Genomic DNA, 11558 nt, shown 5'->3' with positions numbered 1-11558 from the left:
TGTCCTTTTTGCAGTGAGGGGCCCAAAACTGAACACAGCACTGAGGTGTGACCTCCCCAGTGCTGAGTCCTGGGGGATGAAAGTTCTGCTCAGTCCCCAAATGTCTTTCCTGAAACTGGAGGAGGTTTCTCCCTGCCCCCATTTCCTGTACACAACAATCAGACTTTAGTAATTGCAACTTTTCTTTTTCTTTTCTGATTTCCAAGCCCACATGAGGTATTTTGAATTCATTATGCATGGACAAAAGTGTATCTAGGACTGAACAGTGTTCCAGCTTTTTTTTCTTTTCTTTCTTTTTCCTTGCACTGAACAGTTTGGGACTTGGGGGTTTTTGAATCCTTAAATTTTTTAACAGAAATGCCTTTTTCCTTGTGACATCCCTCAGAAATATGTTCCTTTAAGAACCTCCTACATGATTTGTATTTGCAATCCGTAAACTCAGTGTGTCAAAGAATGGTTTGATTCAGTGGTGACGCAGGGAGCTATTTGCATGTCATGAGGTCTAAGGGAAACAAACTGACCCTCAGCCTTCCCCCATCCAACCAAATTCTGATGGGACCCTCAAATAGCTCTGGCAAAGTCTTCTGTTTCCTTTGGACTTGATGAATGCTTGTTTCTGTGAAGACGTGTCATTATTTCTTCCTTTGTTTTGCTGCACAAGTTACCAAGAGAAGCAGCTTAAAGCTAAATGTGAGTATCGAGGCTCTTTTCCATTATTCCTTTATTTGATAATCTTTAAGCTTGGTAGTACCCACGTTTCCTAATTTGATGGTTTGAGCAAGGAGGCAGGAACTTTCTCTTCACACACAGAACAGCTAATTAAATTAGTTGCAGAGTTCTACGCGTTTATCGACGCTTTTTTTGTGTGTATCAGAAGAGATACAGCACTTAATGTAATTGTTTTCATTCCATTCATTGGCTCACTCATTAATTTGCATAAAGACTGTTTGGGGTTTCCTTTGTAATGAGATGAATTTTGTGTACTCCAAAGAACAATCCAACATAAAATGTGTATGCTGTTTCCCATGACATTTTAAACCTCATTGTTATCTCCTAACAAGATTTCACAGCTATCTGCTTTGGCAAGAAAACTTTCTAGATAATGTCTTTTCTATTAAGTCACTAATTTCTGGCATAACTAATTTTAATACCTGATGGGATTTGTTCTTGCTATTATTTTTGGAAGTAAAACCACTTTCCAAGCTGATTTTTATAATAAGTCAAAATATTGCTATAAACAAGTATCATCTCCAAATTCTCCCGTCATAAGACACAATGGTTTTTCTTTTAGTTATCATGTTTTTAGGATTGTGTTTATGTTTGGAATTTGAAGGGAATGGGTCTACCACAGTTTAGTGCAGTGGTGCTAGAAATGGGTGCCTATGTTGCAGGATTAAAAAGGTATGGGCAGCAGTGTAAATAGTCCTTCATTTACAGTCTATGTATATTAACATCCTCCTGATTTCATAATGGCAATCTTTTTGATAACGAGGTTAAAATTAAACTTGGGTGAAACTATCCAATGTAACTTCCACTTCAGTAACAAAAATGCTTTAACATTTATTTCTCAAACCATCCCTGTTTGCAAAAGATTTGCGTGTATATCTGGAACTGTGCACAACATCTATTCCATTTAGAAAGCAAGTTTCAGATGCTTTTTTTTTGTGTGTGCTAATATTTGTCTTCTGTTTGGCAGTTCTAGAGGAACAGAACAGACTGTTGATTTGATATATTCACATTATAACAGATTGCTGATGGTCCTACCATGTAATTTTGTTGCAGTATCAGGGAAGTCACTTTGATTCAAAGGTCTTTAGAAACGTAAGATGACATAATTACCAACTAGTAGGATTAGAGAAAAAAGTAAATCCAAAGAGATTCTGATCAGCTGTGACCTGTGGTGTCTTCAGGTTATTTGCAGGCTGTATATATTTTTGGTGGATTTGGTAAAACATATGTTCTGTGGGCTTTATACTTGTAATCCCAACTTTCTTCATTTATTTTCCTACCTGAGTTTTATTTCTCAAAAGGATAGTTAAAACATTTTAGTATTCTCTAACCATAGACAGGCAGAAATGTAGAAGTCTGAACCAGCATGTTTGCTAATGTCAAGTCCAAAACCAGAGGGTGAAATTCTGAACCTGTTTGAACAAACATCCCTCCCAACAACTAAACAAGCTCTAGAAGCCTTTCAGCATTTTAGATCAGCTGGGGAATAAAACCAAGATGAGCTTTACTATACACTTCCCTGCCAGTTTAGGGTAAAATGATATCTTATGCCTAATTCTAGAATGTTCATAAAATTAATGATTTCCAGTTCAGCTGTTCAATTAAAATCTCTAGAGCCCTAAGTCTGGAAGTTGGTGTGGTGAAATGCTGCTGATGCTCCACTTGGGCTCATGTAGCTGGACTCATTCTTTTGGGAACAGGGCACTCATTTCTTGTGAGAAGGGAGGCTGTGAACTCCTTGTTTCATAGAATTGCAGAATCACAGAATCAGTTAGGTTGAAAAGGAACACAATGGGTCATCTGGTCCAACCTCCCTACTCCAGCAGGGCCAGCCTAGAGCACATAGCTCAGGGTTGTGTTCAGATGGTTCTTGAATATCTCCAGTGAGGAGAATCCACAACCTCTCTGGGCAATCTGTTCAGTGCTCAGGGCCTGCATGGGAAAGAAGTTCTTCCTCATATTCAGGTGGAGCCTTCTATGCATCAGTATTTGCTGTTGCCTCTTGTTTTCTTGGTTTCCACCACTGAGAAGATTCTGGCTCCATCATCTTGGCCCTTCTCGAGACTGAACATGCCCAACTCCCTTAGCTCATGTAAGAGATGCTCCAGTCTCTTAATCATCATTGTCATCCTCCTCTGGACCTGCTCCAGGAGCTCCATGTCCCTCTTGTCCTGAGGAGCCCAGAACTGGACACAGTACTCCAGGTGTACCGTCATGAGGGCTGAGCAGAGAGGCAGGATCACCTCCCTGACCTGCTGGCAATGCTCTTCTTAATACATCCCAGGATTCCATTGGCCTTCTTGGCCACAAGGACACACTGCTGGCTCATGGACAGCTTGTTGTCCACCAGGACCCACAGGTCCTTCTCTGCAGAGCTGCTCTCCATTTGTGTTTTCCCATAAAATGTCAGAGGAAAAAGTGTTTTCCCTGTTAGGGTGTTCAGGCACTGGGATATTGCCCAGGGAGGTGGTGGAGTCACCATCCCTGGAAGTGTTGAAGAGGCATCTGGATGTGATGCTGGAGAATATGGTTTAGGGTTTAGGGGTTCCAGCAGTGACAGGTTAATGGTTGGACTTAATGATCAGAGCGTTTTCTTGCTTCAGCTAAATCTGGAACTGCTTTCTACCTCTAGCACTGGAAGGAGACCAGCCTGCAATGTTTGTCTTGTGCTTTTAGTTATCCCATGGACACAGCCTGATGAGCAGACCCATCTAATGGCAAAGGAACAGTGAGTGGCTTTGTTCCCCCTCCTCCAGGTTTGCTCTCTGACCTTGAGCAAGTCAATTACTTTGCTTCGACAAGCCATTAACCTTCTCTGTGGACAAGTATCTCACAAGTGTGTTTTAGGATTATTATTGCTGTCAGAAAAGCATTCTGAAACCTTTGAAAGGAAGGCTGTAAAATACTTCAGAGGGTTAGGATATAATTCTATGTATCAGAAGCTCAGAAAGAAGAGTATTAGGCTGTAAACATACCTACCAGGAGCCCAGTCTTTCTCAAGTGAGCTCTTCAAGCTTCAAATTCAGCCACATCATGATTCATTTATGTATTGAAACCCGCAAAATTGTGGCATAATTAGAGTTCTGTGAGTCTGAGATTCTATTTGCATGAAAAAAAGCCAAAAAAGGTTAGAGTAAAAACTATTTCATGCCGATCTTCTGATTGTCAATCTTTGTTATCTTTGTTTAGTATTTAGCTTGAAAATTGAAGAGCATTGAGAAATGTTTCAAATTAAAAGCTCAAAACATTTTGAGTTTGTTTGGGGTTTTTCTGAATACAGTAGCAGGTTTCTTAATTTGTTTCATCTTTTTACTGAAAACATTTACTAAATTTAACATCAATTAGCAAAATAGGACTTGGATTATATTTGTTCCTTAATGCTGTTTCTGCTGTTGTGGAATATTCTCCTCCTCAGACCAACCTCTTTCCCCACAGCTGGTCATACCTATGGTCTCTAAGGATCATCACATGCTGAAATCAGTCAATTCCATGCCAGGTTTGCAAAGATGGTACATATTGGCATTGGAATGTGCTGCCCAGGGAGGTGGTGGATTCACCATCCCTGGAGGTTTTCAAGCTGAGACTGGATGTGGCACTTAGTGCCATGGTCTAGTGACCACGGTAGGCTTGGACTTGATGATCTTGGAGGTCTTTTCCAACCTGGTTGATTCTATGATTCTATGATTTTATGATATCATAACTCAAACAGACTTGACTGGTTTCAGTGGACTCACTGTTCCATGAGACCCTTGAGTGAACTAACATGTTCTTAAAATGCCCCTAAATGTTACTAAGGAATTTCTTCATTTTTATCAAATTTCCTCCAGCATTCTAAGACTTAACTGATGCATTTTATTTGTCTGAATGAAATGTCGACTGTCTCGGGCGTTCAGATAAACTTTAGCCTTCATTTTCCTTCAAACAGAAAAAGGCAATCCTACACTGGAACAAACTTTTAGGCAGTGTGTATTTATAATCATAGAAAACCATCCACTCTGAAAGTCATAGTGTCACAAACAAACAAATAAAGACTTTTTCATGTGTCAGGACATTATAAAAATCCCAGCAGGGCAGTTACCAAAGGGTCAGTAACCTCTCATCATAATAAAGAAAGACAGAATACCATGGGCTAATCATTGCAGGGTCTAATTTTAAATCATAGCCACTTTTAGAAAAAGAGACTATTTTAAATAGAAAGAAAATGTTTCATGTCTGCTGCAGATACTTTAAGGCTCATGGGAAATGTTAGGATACTGAGTCACATAATTGTTCAGCAGATTTTCTCTCCTAAGTAGGCAGAACAGGTAATGTAAGAGGCAGAAAGGTTTCAAGTACGTGGCAAAGGTCTCTGGCAGGACATGAACAGAACTCAGGGCTGTCACTCTAAGGAATGGTCAATGTTGCTTTCATAGGATGTGAGGATTGAAGTTAAAACTGAGCCAATGCCATGTTATACTCTATCTTATTTGACAGCACATTATGCACTCAACTACTTCAGACTCAAGAGGTCTTTAATTAACATTTTTTTGCCTGGTTAATGGATGACGCACAAAGCCATGTAAAAAAAAAAAAAAAAGGAAAAAGGGAAAAAAAGGAAAACTAGTAACAGTTTTTTCTATGCTTATCCTAGTGATGCTGTTATTTTCCCTCCCTGATAGAGGACAAACAAAAAGCCAAAGACCTCCACTCCCTGCCCCTTTTCCCATCAGCCTCACTCCTTAAAGGGTTCACTGCTTTCCAAACCCTGTTGTGAGCTCTCTTCTAGAACTGAGCTTTATTGTGAGTCCTTACATCCTTTTGCTGTGTTGGAATGAAATGTGCTGGGTAACTATCAGCAGGGAATATTGTAAAAGAATGTGTATATCTGAATATTTTATCTTTGTTTTCCCCAGCCCAAAGACCAGCAGCCTGTCCCTGATGCATTCACATAATTAAATATGGTTTTCCTGTTCACAGTGTGTCTAAAGGAAATACAGAGCAGGAAATAAAAGCAAAAAGTCCTGCTATAATTCCACATGGTGATGTGCACACACAATCAGATTGTACTCTGTTGTATCTGCAGCCTTGGTGTAGATGTTGAGATTCCATAAGTGAATTGTGCCTGGGGCTGCCCAGTAGATACGAGGACACCGACCCTGACATGCAGAAGTAAAACCTAATCCATAAAATATTCAATTGCCTAATTTATCTGAACCTGGGACAGGGCAACCCTGTTGATAAGAAGACAGCAGGCAAGCCTGATGGAGCACTGCTAGCAGCCAACTGGCTATTCATTGGGCCTACAAATCAGAATATCTGGGAACGATGATAATTGATGTTGGGACCTTACATACCAATACTCTTGACAGTAGCCCTTGCTTTTCTTAAGCTGTAATGTCACCTGACTCATGACAACTAACTCTTAACAGGACAGAGATCAGAAATCTTTAGATTTGGCTCATTTCGATAAAATGTCATATTTTTATTTAAAACTTGCTGTGACTCAGTTTCTTTTATTTTTTTTTTCTCTCAGAAAACTAGGTCAGGCTGGCACATGTAGTTGGGAGAGAAAAGAAAAAGCCTTTGCCTCTGCAGCAGATGCATTATTAGCACTTGGAGGATTTATGTTTGGTTTTGGGGAACGAGGTATTTTTGCTTTTCAAAATAGGGTAATGAAAATCGTTTCCGATTTTCACCGGCTGTTAACATTGCTGCTGATGATGGTCTTTTTCTTTTTGCTCATTTCATTTCTTAAAGCTGTTCTAAGTAGGTCACAGGCTTTTAAATAACCCATCTAGAAAAAAAAAAAAAGGTAGTGCTGCATATTCAGTGGCAGTTATTATTTTTTAAAAAACAGGATTTTAATTCATGTGCTAACCCCATTCTCATACAGCACAGTACTCCTCATCTACCTTGCTGCTCCTGAAATAAAAAGTAAGGGTGAGGGAAATCCTGTCTCTGCAGCTGATGCATCTGCAAAGACAAGAAATTACATACTTTTTTTTATTGAGACCTTAAACTCAACCTCAGCATTGCCTGTTGAAGCTCTGGCACCTCTTGTTAGCAGCAAGACTGTTTTGTTTCAGGATCTGTGAGCACTTCACTCACTGCTCTGTCACAGGCAGCATTTCTTATTGCTGTTGTTCTCCCTGGGAAAGCTTTCAGTCCCAAAGTCAGACTTGTGTCATGGAAATGTGTTCCTGCCCAGTGGTGTTAGTGTTTTGCTAAAATGCTGCTGTTTTCTTGGAGGACTTTTGCCCAGCTGTGCAGGCATTTTTTTCTTTAGTGCATTGTAAATAAGGATGTTAGAATCATACAATCATCCAGGTTGGAGGAGATCTCTAAGATCATCGAGTCCAGCCATTAATCTGTCACTGCTGGAACCCCTAAACTCTAAACCAGTGTCAGATCCAGATGCTTCTTAAACACCTCCAGGGATGGTGACTCCACCACCTCCCTGGGCAATCTATTCCAGTGCCTGAACACTCTCACAGGGAAAACATTTCTCCTAACATCTAATCTGAATCTCAAATATTGGACATGCAGATGCTGCTCTAGAAGAGATGGCTCCAAAATGCTGCTCTGATTTGCATGATGGGGATGAACTCACTGATAAAAGTCTCAGATCAGGACTTCAGTGCATGTCATAATTTGTAACATTCATTTTCTGTTTACTTAAGCACTTCATAGAATCATAGAATTTTAGGAGTTGGAATTGACCTTATAGATCATCTAGGCCCAACCCTCTGCCATGGGCACTAGATCAGGTTGCTCAAGGCTCATCCAACCTGGCTGTGAACACTGCCAAGACTGAGGCATCCACTACCTCCCTGGGCAAACTGTGCCAGTGTCTCACCACCCTCACAGGAAAAAGCTTTTTTCTTATACCTAAGCTAAACTCCTCATCCTTCAGTTTGAATCTGTTACCCCTAGTCCTATCACTGCAGCTCCTAACAGGTCTTGGAGGTCTTTTCCAACCCCTAAAATTCTATGATTCTATGATTCTATTCCAATTGCAAAGGATTTAGAGACTGCATATACCAAATTTCAAATATCAGGCAACTTTGCAATTAATTGTATTGAAGAATCCAATTGCTCATATACTTTTTTAAATCCCACTTTTATATTCTCTTTGAAAATATCTTTCAAAAATCTGTGCTCCAAGGGTAGAGACAGCAAAGGTCTAAAGCATATATTCGGTTTCAATCATGTGAGTATTTCAGCTGAACAACAATAACATTTCTCATGTGTTTAGACTATGTGCATGTCTAGCTTTGGTGGGGACTCACAATAAGGCATCTACAAGAGACCTGTTTGGGTGTTGTGGGAATGATCTCTCTCCTGCTTGAAAACCCACAAGGGAATACTGAGGTTTTGTGCACTCTCACCCTCCTTCAGTAGCAATAAACTTTTCTGTGGTCCCTCACAGAATGATCTTGAATCTCTCCTTGCTGAACCTCTTAAGAACCCTCTCATTCCACTTCTTCAGGCTGGTGAGGTCCCTATGGATGACTCCACTCCTTCCAGTTAGGTGTCAACTGCCACTTTTCTGTGGATGTACTTTGTCCCATCTCCAGGTCATTAATGAGGATGTTGAACAATATTGGCCCCAGTATCAGCCCCTGAGTACAACACTAGCAACACTACTTTAAATTGTCTCTTTTAACATTGCATTTAGGATTCACTAATGACTTCTCATCCCCAGCTTGGGCTCATGGCTGCTTTGCTTTTGGAGCTCAGGCAGCTGAAGCTAATCAATTTTAAACTGTCTAAATGTGCTTTATCACATGGCCCTTTTGTACCAGATGCAATCCTCAAACCTGTTTGATGGTTTAATGTGGGATGTATGCCTGAGAATACTGCCAGGATTTTACATTAAAAGGTGCACCAAGGCACAGCTGGATTATTGCATCATTTTGTTTCATTCTATAAATCTGACAGCAGTCAGAAAGGAATGAGCTCCATAATGAGCACAGGAGAAAACTCTAACTCTACCAGGCTGTGTGAAAACCTGCAAAAAAAGCTTGGGAAGAATTATTTCAGCAAAAGTAAAAGACAGACATTAGATGACTATGCCAAAATTTGAGTTCACATAGTGTAAATAAAGCAGACACCAATACCAATTAAGGAGAAAATTGCAGCATTCCTGAAATGCTTGATCTACTAATTAAGCCACAGCTCTTGTCCTTTTTGTTTGTAGTCAAATGGGGTGTGTAAACATAGTACAGTTCAGTATGTATTGCCAGATCAACCTCTAAATGAGCTGCTTTGTCTAGACATCACACCAAAACGGTGTCACTTGTGGACCTTGAAGCAGTATAGCCAGATTGTCAGAGCAGCATCCCTGCTGTCACCCATCCTGGCTGCTTAAAGCAGAACTTCATAAGTGAGAGCTCTGCACTCACTCAGATCCTTCCTCGTGAGGTCACACCCCAGTGCTGTGTTCAGTTTTGGGCCACACAATTTAAACAGGACATTGAGGCACTGGAGAGAGTCCAGCCAAGGGCAACAAGGGCAGCAAAGGGCTGGAAAACATGTTGAACAAGGAAGGGCTGAGGGAATTGGGTTTGTTTAGCCTTGAGAAAAGGCTCAGGGGTGACCTCATAGCTCTCTACAACTCCCTGACAGGGTTGGAGGTTGTGTGTCCTGCCATGGCTGCAGGGAGAGGAGTAGAGGGAATGGCCTTGAGCTGAGACAGGGGAGAGTCAGATTAGATGTTAGGAGAAATGGGCCATGGCAATGGTTGGGTGGGGAACTAGTGGAAACCAGCAGTGAGGAGAAAGACTTGGGAGTGACAGTGGATGAGAAGCTCAGCATGAGCTGCAGTGTGAGCTCAGCCCAGAGAGCCAATGGAATCCTGAGCTGGATCCAAAGGAGTGTGAGCAGCAGGGCAAGGGAGGTGATTCTGCCCCTCTGCTCTGCTCACATGATACCAACCTGGAACACTGCACACAGTTCTGGTGTCCTCAGCAAGTGCAGAGGAGGCCACAAAGTTGCTCAGAGCACTGGAGCATCTCCACTATGAGGACAGGCCGGGGGAGTTGGGGCTGTTCAGCCTAGAGAAGAGAAGGTTGTGTGGAGACCTCAGAGCAACTTTTAATTATATCTGAAGGGCCTACAAGGATCTGGAGAGGGACTCTGTGTTAGGAACTGCAATGACAGGACAAGGGGTAATGGGTTCAAATTGAAGGAGGGAAAGCCTAGGTTAGTTGTGAGAAAAACGTTTTTTACTCAAAGGATGGTGAGACCCTGTCCCAGGTTGCCCAGGGAGGCTGTGGCTGCCCCAACCCTGGCAGTGTTCAAGGCCAGGTTGGATGAGCCTTGAGCAACCTGATCTAGTGAGGAGGTGTCTCTGCCCAGGGCAGGGGTTGGGACTAGATAATCTGTGAGGTCCATTCCAACCCCTAAATTCTATGATTCTATTCTTCTATAATGTTATCATTGTTGCTGTGCTGTTTAGGTCCAGTGAGAAAAGCATTCTTTTCCTGATGGCTCCACATTTAACATGTTTCACTACTTCCCAAGCATTTTTTTATGTCTTTCTTCACTAAAAGCCTTGCAGTCCTAGACATTTTATCATTTGACTCTATAGAAAGTCCCTGTCCTAATTTGTTGTAGCTAAATTCTGTCTCAGCCTGCTGTAACAGCAGACTCACTAGCCAGCTCTGTTGTTTTACTTTCTTCTGGTTTATCATTCATACCATGAGACTGCTGCATTCTCCAATCTGACCCCAGGGACTCTGGTTACCATATCCTCACATCCTTGGCAACATCTCTCTGTGCCTCCTTGGAATATTCTAACACTACAAATGATATCGCATATCCATCCCTACTAGGTACATAAAAATCAACATTATTTAGCTTTGTTCCAATTTATGCAACAAAATCATCTTTTCCCAAGGAGTGAGGACGTGGCAATCTTTCCCTGTGCATGAGACATGAGTTAGTAGCTGGAATGCTGCAGTCAGCGTTTCATTCCATGAGAGTGAATAGCATCAGAGCTCCAGAGATTTCTTAACTGACCTTCAAAACACAAAGTCTAGCTTCCAGCAAACTTAAAGTAAACATATTTCTCTAGAGATTAGGATCAAAGCACAAGAAAAACATTCTACTTAACCGCATGGTGCTCGTACCATTACTTATTTACAGGAGCAAGGCTAAATGGTGCTGGGGGAGACAAGATTCATTTTTTTTGTTGCATTATCTAATGGTAAAAGTAGCTCTAAAAGGCTACCCAGACTTTTGCCAAAAGACTTACAAAAATCTTCATTCTTTTTCATACCATTGCTGCTTCATTCCCAAACATGGTCTTATATCCTCACGGTCAAACTCAGAAGAATTTCTCTGAAGTCAAGCCTTGGGAAACTTGAGCATTTTACTAAAGTAGCAGGCCAAGGGCACACACAGGTTTTGACTTTGGTCTTCAGGGTACTTTTAAAAGGTTCTCAAGCAACCAATGTCATCTTTATAACAGCAGTAATAGTATTTTTCTCCTATACCCATGCAGGGGTTTAGGAAAATAATTGCATTCCAAATTCAGACGTTCTGCAGTATTATGGTAGTGGGTTTTGTTTGTGCATATAGCTTGGATTCCCTGGAGCAGATTGACTTCCTGGGGATAAAAAAATAATAATCAAAAGAACCATGTTTAAAAGAAAACTTTTAGGTATTGTCATGGTTTAACCCCAGGCAGAAACCAATCCCCACACAGCCACTTGCTCACTCCCCCACCAGCAGGATGGGGGAGAGAATCAGAAGGATAAAAGCTAGAAAAAGTAATGGGTTGAGATAAAGACAGAGTAATAGGGAAAGCAAAAGCTGCACACACAAGCAAAGCAAAACAAGGAATT

The 11558-nt window shown here is 41.2% G+C and overlaps 1 protein-coding gene across 1 annotated transcript in view; it reads left to right on the top strand.

Annotated features, from left to right (window-relative positions):
• The first annotated feature begins 664 nt into the window (after positions 1-664).
• The window catches only part of FHL5 (four and a half LIM domains 5), a 20540-nt gene continuing 9646 nt past the window's right edge, over positions 665-11558 (top strand). Inside the window, exon 1 of the mRNA XM_009077170.1 lies at positions 665-690. The gene's annotated coding sequence lies outside the window, so the exon portion shown is untranslated. The remainder of the gene's footprint in view (positions 691-11558) is intronic.

Source organism: Acanthisitta chloris, unplaced genomic scaffold (assembly GCF_000695815.1).
Source record: "Acanthisitta chloris isolate BGI_N310 unplaced genomic scaffold, ASM69581v1 scaffold18586, whole genome shotgun sequence".
Classification (NCBI taxonomy): domain Eukaryota; kingdom Metazoa; phylum Chordata; class Aves; order Passeriformes; family Acanthisittidae; genus Acanthisitta; species Acanthisitta chloris.
Note: the sequence above shows the minus strand (reverse complement) of the source record. Positions and strands in the feature narration are given on the sequence as shown.